At 40.2% G+C, this 12,645-nt stretch overlaps 1 long non-coding RNA gene across 1 annotated transcript in view; it reads right to left on the bottom strand.

Annotated features, from left to right (window-relative positions):
• Positions 1-5,108: 5,108 nt before the first annotated feature.
• Gm30382 overlaps positions 5,109-12,645 on the bottom strand; it is a 264,413-nt gene continuing 256,876 nt past the window's right edge. The window contains exon 3 of the long non-coding RNA XR_001784032.1: positions 5,109-6,304. This is a non-coding gene — a long non-coding RNA (predicted gene, 30382). The remainder of the gene's footprint in view (positions 6,305-12,645) is intronic.

Raw genomic sequence — 12,645 nt, forward strand, 5'->3', positions numbered from 1 at the left:
TTTTCTCCTTCTCCTCCTCCTTCCTCCTCCTTCTCCTCCTCCTCCTCCCCTTCTCCTCCTCCTCCCCTTCTCCTCCTCCCCTCCTCCTCCTCCTCCTCCTCCTCCTCCCGATTCTGTTGTCCTGGACTCACTTTGTAGACTGGGCTAGCCTCTAACTCACAGAGATCCACCTGCCTCTGCCTCCCTCCCCTATTGCTGGGATTAAAGACGTGTGTCACCAAGCACCGGCTTCATTTACACTTAAGATCACTGTAACCAATGGAGGTTACTCTATTCTTGTCACTGTCTAAGATATCCTGTGTCCTGATGCCAGCTATTCGTCTTAAACAAACCAACAAACAAACAACACATAGTTCTTAGCATATAACTCCTCTGATTAAACATCCTGGTGATTTTCCATTGCTTCCTAGATGAAGGTCCATGCACATAGCATACAGTGCACTGCTTATTGGATTGCGACTCAAGGTGAAATTATTCCATAATTTTCCTCTTACCACATAGCCAATGTACAAGCTGTTTATGTCCTAGATAATAAACGCTATGACATGAGTCACATTGCTCCTGCCTGGTGAAGGTCTCTAAGTGCTCTTACTTACACTATGTCACATAACTTATTGATCACTTTTTTTTTCCTGTGAAACTGTTATTTACCAACCCAGCACTTCTTTCCAAACTCTAGACAGAATTAAAGCTTCCTTTCTGGATTTCATAGCATTTAGAAGAAGACACCTGTCATATTTTCATTACTGTTTATCAACACGTCTTTCTTGCCTACATGACTCAGATGTCACAAAAGCCAAATGATACCTCCCTGATCGCCCACTACCTATCAGGTGGCTTCTCACAGTACCGCAAATTCTGTATACAAAAGTTTTGAGAGTGAGACTTCACAGCCCAACAATTGGTCACCTGTACCCTTATTCCTGCCTTCTGTCATTTTTCTTTCCCTTGTTGGAGGTTTTGAAACTGAAGAATCATTAGACAACGTGTGGAATCTGTTGTTCTTGGGACTGGCCACACCTATGGGCCACACCCATGGCCCATGACTGAACAGGCTTCTGTAACTGCTTCCGGTACGTTCACACTAATGCTCTCAGTGCTCTGCAATATACAGAAGCAGGGAAATATACCTACAAATGTCATCACCAGGAGGTATTTAGCTAGGTGACACACTTGAAGCCATTCATTTCAGCTCTCCTTGGGGGAAGGGGGTAGGGGTTGCAGGAAGTGATAGGAAAGAAAGAGCTAGTGTACAAATGTATAAAAATTCTGTCCATGTTATAACTTCTTCACTCTGCTATTTGGATGCTGTTTGGCTGGTCCTTGATTCTGATTCATCTTGCTCAGTGTTTCTCCAGCTACAGCATGCCACACCTCTGGGTTTGCATATCAGATACGTTTTGTATCATCTACTTACATTATGATTCACAATATTAACAAAATTACAGTTATGAAGTAGTAAAAATATCAATGTCATGGTTGGGGTCACCACAACATGAGGAAATGTACTAAAGGGTCACAGCATTAGGAAGGCTGAGAACCACTGCTCTATACTTACCTATAAGCAGGACACGAATCTTTGAAAATTTTCAACTTTTCTTCAAAGAAAAACAAATCCCTTAAAAATATTTTAATGTTGAATATATGGAACTAACATCATAAAGTCTAAATAAACACACGTGAAAAAATCTTCAATATATTATTAGAAAATGCATTTGTGATCTGGGGTTTAACCAGGAGGTAAAAAAGGTAATGAGTGTTTCCACATTAAAGGAGAGCTATTGCTTAATGTAGCAGAAAACCTGGCTATGAGACTCTGACCTGATCATATTAATTTTTATCCCCTGAAATCACATTCTCAGCCTTAGCTCTCCTATCCCTCTGTGACTTCAAAGGAAGCCAGGAAGGCACACAATAGGACGGGTCCAATTCACCTCTGTTTGGAAATGGGCAAAAGGTTATAGACACATCTTCTTTTTGTGCATTGCACTCTACAGAAAACCCCTACCAGGCTAATGCGCATATATATATATATATATAATACTAGCATTGGAAAAATTGGAAGCAAGATGTTAAAATTAATCCAGAGTGGTATAAAACTATGGAATCATATTTATTATCTCTGGCATTAGCTGATGGAATAAGAAGGTAAATCAATTTAGAAGTGTAACTTTAGTGTTGATGATAGCCTGACCCGCCTTGTTCTTGTACCGGTTTATATGATGATGGTGAGCCATACAAAGAGCAGAGTTCTCATTAGTCTGCTAAAGCACACTTTCCCCTTTAAGTGTGTCTGTGAACGCTTATGGGCGCATGTGTGCACATTGATTACTTTAACTCAAGTTTGAAATCCAGAGTTGTTACACTGAAGACCAGAGGACTAAAATAACCTAACCAGGTCATTAAAAGACTGATCATCCATGAGGTGCTAGCTTGGAGCCACCATTGAACACTTCTGTCCTGACTCAGAAGGAAAAGACAAGTATTGTAATCCCCAGTCACCTCTGAAAATGACATCAGGAAATGTCCTCTCAGAGTCGGCTATTGGTCAAGACGGACATGGAATTAGACAAAGCAAGGAAGGAGCAAGGGCTGATGGGTTGAAAGTTTGAACCAAAGACCTTACCCCGTTCCTGCTGTCATACATAATATTTCCTGTTGCTCAGCTACATACATATTGTATGATCTCCCGAAAGGAAGCACAAATCCTCATCTTACAGGCTAAGTCTCCAGTTCTTTCCTTTCCTTGGAGCATTAGTTTCAGTGGAAATGTCTCAGCACAACTCAATACTCACTGAAAGTAACAGCAGCAAGGATAAAATTTCTCCAGCAGATCCAGCTCCAGAAAGCTGTCCGATTAAACAACGTGAATGAGTCAGGCACTGGAGAACTTAGGAAGCAAGTGGATCTCTATGAGTTCAAGGCCAGCCTGCTTTCATGGTGAGTTCCAGACCAATCATGGCTTCATGGTGAGGCCATGACTCACAATGGAATGTGAAAGTTAAGTAAACCACAAAAAAAAAAAAAAACAAAAAAAAAAAAAACCCACCACCACCACCACCACAACAAAAAGGTATTTCCCCTGACAGGAGTCAAACTAGCCTAGAGGATGTATAGTTTAGCAACCAATACAAGAAGGAGTATCCAAAAAAGATACCAGTTTTGTTGAAGCTATGTCTACTCTGAAATTCAGAAAGCTGCTAAGAAGCGTACATTTATTGTCATCATTCCTAAAGGAGTTGGAATGACAAAGAACTTTTAAAGTTCGTTGACTTATTTAGTGAGCTCTCAGTGTTCACTTGCTTCCATATTTGTCTAACTCTTAACGTTCAATTCCAAGCACCCCAACAACACAGAGAAAGAAATTGGAATGCCAACATTTCGGCCAGGGAATGCTGGTTTTCAAGAGAGGATTTTTCTATGGAGCCCTGTCTGTCACAGAACTCACTCTATAGATCAGGCTGGCCTCAAATTGAGAGATCCACCTGCCTCTGTCTCCCCAGTCAGTGCTGGGACTAAAGGCGTGCACCATCACCTGACAAGGGTAGGGTTCCCAAGAGGTGAGTCCTAGACACCGACAGTATCACCCTCCCAAGGTTAACCTGAAGCTCTGAACCAGTTTGCCTCTGGTCCCGGCCTCACAGCTCTATCGCCGACTGTACCGTGTTGAAATTTGTATGACAGGCAGTTTCAGCACTTTTGTTTAGTTAAATGCAAGAGCATCATTTTAAAAGAAAAGCTCTATTGCCAAAAAATATAAACAGCCTGAACTTTGATTAATATAAATATTTTAGAACCAGAACATTGAGTTACATCTTACAGAAACAGTTCTGAGGGGATGCTGGGAAAGCAGAAGCACTTTCGAACACGAGATGAACTCGACACAATACAGCTGCAGAGCAGAATTTTAAGTAAATATGAATTGTTTGTCTTTTCAAGAGGACTGTGGACTTTGCTTGAAAGGGGCTATTTTGAGCGCTTCATGTTTCATTAGTAAAAATGAAAGTTTTCTTTTATAGATTTATTTCCGAGGCAGCCAATTTAAATTTCAAAGTCCTCTAATTAAAAAAGATGCCATTAAAATGATTTCCCCTGCCAAGTTTAGGGTTATTTACTAATAAGCTGCTGGACAAGAGATGTGTGAAGTGAATAGATGAGAAACATTGACGGGGAAGTCTTGGAAGGGCGAAGTTAGTTTATTAAGTCCTCGTTTGTCGCCAATGGCCCCGCTGCACACAGAAAAGCAATCCTTCTACCTTAGAAGATTAATTCTGAAGGAGGTGCTCTGGGGTCAAAGAGCACGGAGCGTGTGCCTAATCTCGGAGAAATCAGGCTATTTCTCACAGCAATTAAGCCAAGGTCTGAGTTTCACCCAGGGTGTATTTAAACACAGGATACAATTAAGCCCCAAAGTATTAATATCTTTGCTTTGCAAAATTGCCCAGGAAATAGATTTTGCCCTCTCTCAAATGAACAGCAAGTCAAATTAAGGGAATAGCTCCACGATTCATAGCCAAGTTGCTTGAAATAAGAGTGTCACATTCTTTTCTAATTGCAAATGACTCGTAGACTTCTGGGGAGTTTTCTTTTCTTTTTTTAAAAGAACCTTACAATAGTCCGAGTGTTATGAGCTTTCCAGCTCCTTTTATCTAAATGGTGAATCTCAGTCCATTTTTTTTGAAAATGTATTGTTTTCACACTGTAATTAAATAGACAAGTCATCGTGTGTTAAAAATCAACTCATTATAAAAATCTGAGGACTTATAATTTGCTACCCAGACAATATTCTAACTAAGGAGCTTAGCAGCGGATGTGTAGAGGGGGAAGGAATGTAACTCACAAGCAATCAAACGATCAGAAGGTTTTTCTTAGAGTTATTTCTTCATATACTTATCTCAAGCAATGAGCTAATGCTCTAGAGAAAATTATTACAGCTTTAAAACATTGCCTCACAAAGACAAAATAAAAGGCTAAATATAAAAACAACTAAACAGCTTTTATTTGTTGTACATCATATCCCTAAGGCAAAAAATTTTAATAGCACACGAGTTGTGTTAAATAAAGTACTGCTTTCATTCAGTTCTTATTAAAAAAAAAAAAAAGCCCTTCTAGAATTAAAAGATTTTTGCCCCTATTCCAAATTTTTTTTTGTTCTTTCTCTTTTGTCTATATATCAGATTAACTTTTCATTTCATTGCCAAATCAAATTCTCTTTGTCTTTTTTTTCCAGAGGAGGGCAGGGTGGGAAGTTGGTCTTGGACTGGGAAAAGATAAATCAATAGCTTTTGTTTATATAGCTGAATCAATAATGTCTTCTTTTCATATAGGACTTGGTATCAAGACCATTTTGTTTCACAGTCTCAGGAACTCAAGAAGAAACATGTAACCCATGATTCACAGACATCCTTATAGAATAATAGCTCTGAGGGAGTGGGGCAAATAGGGTGTGTGCAATGTGTGTGTGTGTGTGTGTGTGTGTGTGTGTGTGTGTGCTCGTGCATGTGAGTGTCACATTCTGACATGCTCTTGTGTGCACTTACTGTTGTTTTTAGCAACTGAGAAGAGAGGTAAAGTGTGCAGGTCAAGGGTCTTTGGACTCATGTTATGAGAAGTTTAGGTTGTATGTGTTGTATGTGTGGTGTGTGTTGTATGTGTGGTGTGTCTGTTGTAATGCATGGGAGTATGCAGCTGGGTGAACCTGAGCATGAACACAGAAGCCACAGATGTCTTCTGCTGTGGCTCTGCACCCGATTCCTTTGAGACAGGTTGTCTCACTGAATTGGAAGTTTGCTGTTTTGGCCAGGCTACCTTACCAAAAATCTCCCAGGATCTCCCTGCTTCTCTTCCCTTTAATGTTGACATTACACAACCATAGTTAGCTCTTTTTATATTTTCTTAAGTGTTGGTTATAGAAGTTTCAACTAAGAATCTTTTATCTGCACAGCAAATCATCACCCACTGAGATATCTTCCTAATCTGAACATGGGCTCTTTGGAAATGTATGGTGGGCTATACAAGAATGTGTGGAAACTTGAATCAAACAAAGCATTGTTCTTATAGGACCAATGATTTTAATATACTTCTTGCTGACATCACTAGCAACTTGCTCTGTTCTGTAACCTTTAAAAGTGCAGCATATCCCAAAATGAGTTACTTATTAAACAAATGTTCTTTTTCTAGTGCAACTGACCTTTAAACGATTATTTCTCGGAGCCCACAACAAAGAGAAATTCACCTGCCGCCTTTACACTTTTGATGCGCTACCGTGAGTGGATCCCCAACCTTTTCATAACCTGGAAGAAACCTGATACACAACATGGAATTACAAAATGCTAATGAGCACTTTTTCCTTTAAGGGGAAGTCTTATTACTCTGTTAGCATGCTGGGATGTGCAGAAGCTATGCAAAAGGGTAGAAGTAAGCTGTTACTGCCTTCAACCTGCAACAATTTTAGATATCACAACTCTAGAGTCCTGGGATTGTAGTCATTTAGCCACTAAGGGCAGTTTCTGCAGGTTTTCCCCTATAACTTTTAAAGTGTGTAGCTGTGGGTCCCTGTAGGTGTGGGTATGTGTGATAATGGGTGGATAGGGTGTGCCTTTAAAGTTGCATTTAATTGAGAAAGTAGCGTTGTCACATTCGGGAACCTACTCAGTGTTTGTAGATAATCTGAGGTGAACCTCTACCCACTTAACCTGGAGACTCATCATCTGTATAAAAGGAAGAGGTTTTGTGATATTATATACATATACATATACATATACATATACATATACATATACATATACATATACATATACATATGCATATACATATACATATACATATACATATACATATACATATACATATACATATACATATACATATACATATACATATACACATACGTGTGTGTGTGTGTGTGTGTGTGTGTGTGTGTGTGTGTGTCTTGGTTATTCTTAATTAAATGGAGGTGGTAAAAGCAAGCTTTATTCAGGAATCAAATCAATCTAGCACATATTTAGAAGCTATGCATTTGTAAGAACTGTGTTTCCCCACATCCCATTGCTCTTTTCGTTGGCAGGTAACCTAGTTTATATTTCCGTAGACTTGAGGAATCTAACAGAAAGTTCATTAGCCTAAATATTTTCACTCAGAGAAAAGTGAAATTCTATTTTTGAAAAATCCCATGAAAAATAATTTTACCTGCAAACCCAGTAACATGCTAAGAGTCCACACTTCACACATACGGGGTTGTAAACTCAAGGCACAGATATCCACCTATGTTCAAGAATAAAAATTTTTTCTTGCAAAATCTAAGCCTAAAAGAGGTAGCTGGATGATAATAGATAGACAAATAGCTAGATAAATAGTAGATAGATAGACAGACAGATAGATGGATAGATGATAGATGATGATAGATGATAGATGATGATAGATGAGTGGACGTGTTGGTTCAAAGGTAATGGGCTTAAAATGTTAAGTCCCATTGCTTTAAACAACAATCCCTCTCCTTTTTCACTTATAAAATATGTCTACTGGAATGAATTACAAAAGTATCTGAGAATTCTTTTAAATAATGAAAACAAAGTATTTTTTAAATAACTTCCACAGAAGTTTTTTTTTTTTTTTGGACTCTAATGTGATAATATTTTCTAAATCATAAGGGCAGGGCAGCTAAAAGCTCCGAGGAAAAAAAACCAAAATTAACATCCTTTTGGGGAAAAAAATCAACTCCAAAAGAAAAAAAAAATAGCAATATATCTTGTTTGCCTTCTACAATTTAATTTACAAAATGGCAAATCGGTTATTTTATTGACATGTTACCACAGAGAAAAACAGCCAGACCTTAGACTAAAGGAGTTTATTAACAAGACTTCCGGAGTCTTATTCATTAATTTGGTTGGCTGCTGACAAACAGAAGAAAATCAACAGCTCTGGATAAAATAATCATCCAGGGCTTCGATGTCTGTAAACGATTTAAATTCCTGACATTGAATATTTATAGTGAGCCATGAGCCTTTGACAGTCACCATATTTCAGCCGGCTCTCGGCTCCCAACACAGACACAAACCCAGAGGTTTCCTGATGGATCTTCAGCCCCTCGCCTCTCTTGGTCGTTTGGTCTGTGTCACCATGAGATAAGGGACACCCAGAGTGTTACTGACAGTCTCCTAAGACCTCACCCCCTGCCTGGTGGTCCTCCCTCCCCAGAACTATAGTTCAGATGCATGAGGCCCTCTGCCCTTTCAGCGGCAGCCCTGTGGGATAGTTCTACACTTATCACCGCGATCACAAATCAGCATTGGCTTCCATCCTCCGGCTTCAAGAGCCTACTCTGCCAGGCAGCAGAGACAGCATTTCGGCCGCAGATGTGACCGGTTAACTGTACAAGCAAAGAGGGGAAATCCACGCAACAATACTTCATTCAGCGAGGGAGTCTGCAGCGGATTACAGCTTCTCTCTGCTTAAGTCTGGTCTTAATTTACTGCTTTTATTCAGTTTTCAACCACAAACGAGCCCCTTATGAGGTATTCACTAGGCAGAATTGACAACTCTTTTTATCTACTTGAAAAATATTTTTGGATAATAATTTATGGTTACAAAATATTTTAAGCAGTTTGAACACTTATCATGCTTTCGATGCTTAACCGTGCAGTATCCTCTGTTTAAAAAATAGTAATAATAATGGACTCCCAGACAATCTGGTCATGTTACACACAGCATTTGTAACAACGGAGTGATTTGGCCACATAGAAACACAAATTAAAAAAAAAAAAAAAAAAAAAAAAGAACTCCACGTATTTCACGGAGAATGTCTTTCCTAGGCTCTTAAATTGCATCTCAGGAGAACATCAGAGTCCAGAATGGTATATCCAGGCTCCGAATGTGGGAAAAATAATTTTGGCAAGTATTGTATTTTACTTATGGGTTAATGTTTAAAATAACATATTTTTGAATACTCTTCAGAAGAGAAAAAAAAGCCGTCTCTCTGTGGACACGAAGTACAGTTCATGTTCTGTTTGTACTTTATATAGGAACCTGGAGGGCAGAGACTAATTTAGACTGTTTGTTTGTTTGTTTGTTTGTTTATATAGTCAAATGTTTTCCTGTACTTAGTTCTGATTTAATGCTGTCAGGTAAACTGTCTGTCTGCAGGTGCCTGTTAGGATGGGAGTGGGCCTTTCTGAAGACTGAGTGCCAGTCACTAGGACTAAACTGGAAACTACTTCTCACCACAGGTTCAAAATGCAAGCTATCCGTGTGCAATAAATGACAAATGCCAGGGTCAGGCTTGTTTCTGCAGAACGTCCTGGTTTTGCCACCCAATGATCTGTGACTACAACGGACCCAAGTGAACGACAAGGAAGAAGGAAAGCATTGTGTAAGCAAAGACCAGGACACAGTGCAGTTGGCATTCTTTGAGATAGAAATATTGCTTTTTTTTAAAATGGCTTTAGATTTTTAAACCATGGGTACAGGAAGCTCTGCAAGTTTTTTTTTTCTTGACAGAATTTGAGTATTCCAGACTCCTTTCCTCAATTTCTTTCTTATTTTTTATCATCAAAGAGTAGTTATGCGTAATAAAAGTTTCATTGTGACATTTTCATACACGTATATGAGGCATTTTGATCAAAATCACCTCCTGTTACCCATGCTTGCTCCTCTCCTTACCTAGCTGATTCCTTTACTTCTCCTGTTAGCTCTCTTTCTAGTCTCATGGCTAGTGTGTGTGTGTGCGTGTGTATGTGTGTGTGTGTGTCCCAATGGTTCTCATTAATGTGGGTGGGGGTTTGTTTATAAGAACCTTGGTATGCTAGCAGTGGCTATAGCACTGAAGAAACTGCCAGACTCCTTGATGGGAAGGAACTCTTCCTATTATGAAAGGAGCCTTCGTGGGCAGATACTCACTGACGTTAGGCAGTCATTTGGTTCCCTCATCAGCCTACATGCCATCTTAAGCTAAGTATTGAAGAAAGTACATTTGGCCTCAAAAGGAAAAGACATGGCTTTAACGAGAAAGAGCTAGACAGCATCCTCTACAGGTCTCTTCAAGTTTCATATGTAAATCATATTTAAAATTCAAATTATGCATGTGTTACAAGGGGGAAAACTACGTAAATGTGCAATAGGAAAATAAAGAACTGTATCATTCTGGTTAGTTACGTGACTATTCCCTCTTTGTACGCTACAATTCTGTTTGGTTTCCATCATAAAAACAGGTAGGGCTTGTTGACTGTTGGTTACTCCTGTTGGTTTGAATTCCTGCTGGAAAGGGTTCAGAAGATCATTCTTGTCCTTGTAGAAGGCGTCACCGCCTGCCTTCCCCTGCGGAGAGAATGCATCGCCTCCATGATGCGCTCAGAATAGTATAAAAGATAAGGCTTGGAAGGCCACAAGCTAGGCCACAGCAGCATCGAATGGAAGGACGCCTACTGTAGTCCCTAAATAATTTATGGTAAAATTGTTTCATTAACAATGCGATAACCTCATTCTGCTATTCAACACAAACTTATTAAAGCATAGACAAGAGCGACTTTAGTAACTAGTGAAGGAGGTTTGGAATATGACAATTCCAGTGATCTAGCTCTGTCATCGGGCAAATGTCAGCTCTCATCAGCAGCCATGTGTCAAAGGTAACACACAGAGAGGTGACACCTTCTCTTTGCTTCCCTGTCATGGTCTTTACCTTTATATACCAGATTCCAGGTACCCAAATTCTGTCTTGTTTTCTTTCTGTCCCCACCAAGGACTATGTGTAAAGTATGGGAGGGGGGAGGAGGGAGGGAGAGAGAAAGGGAGGAAGGGAGACACACACACACACACATGGACAGAGAGAGAGAGAGAGAGAGAGAGAGAGAGAGAGAGAGAGAGAGAGGGAGACACACACAGAGAGAGAATGAGAGGTAGTAATTTTTAACAGCAAAACTTTCTCATTATATATCTATCACAAAGTAATCCAGGTTTAAAAAGTTGTTTTCTTAGTCACTGTATAAATTCAAGATTCTAATGGCCTTAAAAACATGCCAGCCCTTATCATTTATTTCCTGATAGGAAATTGAGAGCTCAGTTTGGGGTCCGTGGGAAGCAGGTGATTCAATGTGATTTGAAAAGGGAAAGAAAACTTGATAAGACATTATCAATCCATCTCGACACTCTCCTAGTGGTCTGTACACTTTACTAAACTTTTTTAAATCCAGCTTTATTAAAAGAAAATTAAATGAAAAATACAAGGAAATCTTTCTGTAGCACATGTCTTAGAGTGAAGCACCCACACGGTGTGGTGGGAATAGTTGGGCATTTAAATAACCTAAAAAGAAAAGGGCAGCAGGCTGAACAGAAGCAACTAAGAGGCTCCACCCTCATCCCAGTGCCTCGAAGATGTAGGAAAAGGAAAGATCTGAAATGAAAATACAGCCAGGCATGGTGGTGCACACCTTTAACCCCAGCACTCGGGAGGCAGAGGCAGAGGCAGAGGCAGAGGCAGAGGCAGAGGCAGAGGCAGAGGCAGAGGCAGAGGCAGAGGCAGAGGCAGAGGCAGAGGCAGAGGCAGAGGCAGAGGCAGAGGCAGAGGCAGAGGCAGAGGCAGGCAGATTTCTGAGTTGGAAGCCAGCCTGGTCTACAAAGTTGAGTTCCAGGACAGCTAGGACTTTACAGAGAAACTCTGTCTCAAAAAACCAAAACCAAAACAAAACAAAACAACAACAAAAAAAAAGACACACAACTATTAAAAAAAAAGAAAGAAAGAAAAAAAATGGAAATACATGAACACGGGACGTGGGGGGGGGGGGGAAGAGGGGACAGTGTGTGACAGTGGGCTTGGGAAATGGAAATCTCCTTCTGTAGTGCGGTGTTGCAGAGGTTTAAATTTAAAAGTGGAGTCAATTTACAGGTACCACTGAGTTGCAGAACAGAGACCATCTAGCTGGTTTCTGCTAGTCAGTGCCATCAAGGAACCTAACCAAACAGTAGAAGAGAATGGGCCCAAAAGCCATGCCGTCTGAGAGCATGGTATAGCTCAAGACCCGTGTTGGATGAACACAGATTTAAGGTTCCCATAGTCCAGCAGTTTAAGAGTATTCTAATGGATGGTGGTGGCGCACATCTTCGATCCCAGCATTCAAGAAGCAGAAGGAGGTAGATTTCTGAGTTCAAGGCTAGCCATAAAAACCCTGTCTCAAAAAGCAGAGCAAATCATAAACAAACCAACAAACAAACAAACAAACAAACAAAAGCGCAGTCATCTCAGTGGCTAGTGGGGCTGGGCTCAGACACACACAGAGCATCAAATGCAAGGATTATGACTTCTCTAACCCAGGAGAGGTCCGAGTCTCTGGCAACCAGGGGGTACATACAGGGCCTGGATGGAGTTCCAAAAGTTTGAAGAGGAAAATGACTAGTCACAGAGTCAGGAAGCTAGCCCTTGAAGTGCGAGAGATTCCTGGAAGGCCATGCACGTGAAGACACTTCAAGGAGTACTCCATACAGGAAAGGGATATCCTTGTCAGACATGACAAGCCCGAGTCACAGGATCAAGTCTAAGCCAAGATGGGGACGGGGACTTATATCTTATCTTTCTATTTCTTAGAGAGGAAGAATTGGAGGCTAAAGAGACACTTGGTGATATAAAAAGATGCTTGATTTATCAAATAGGAGTGATAA

This window comes from Mus musculus, chromosome 3 (assembly GCF_000001635.26).
Source record: "Mus musculus strain C57BL/6J chromosome 3, GRCm38.p6 C57BL/6J".
Lineage (NCBI taxonomy): Eukaryota > Metazoa > Chordata > Mammalia > Rodentia > Muridae > Mus > Mus musculus.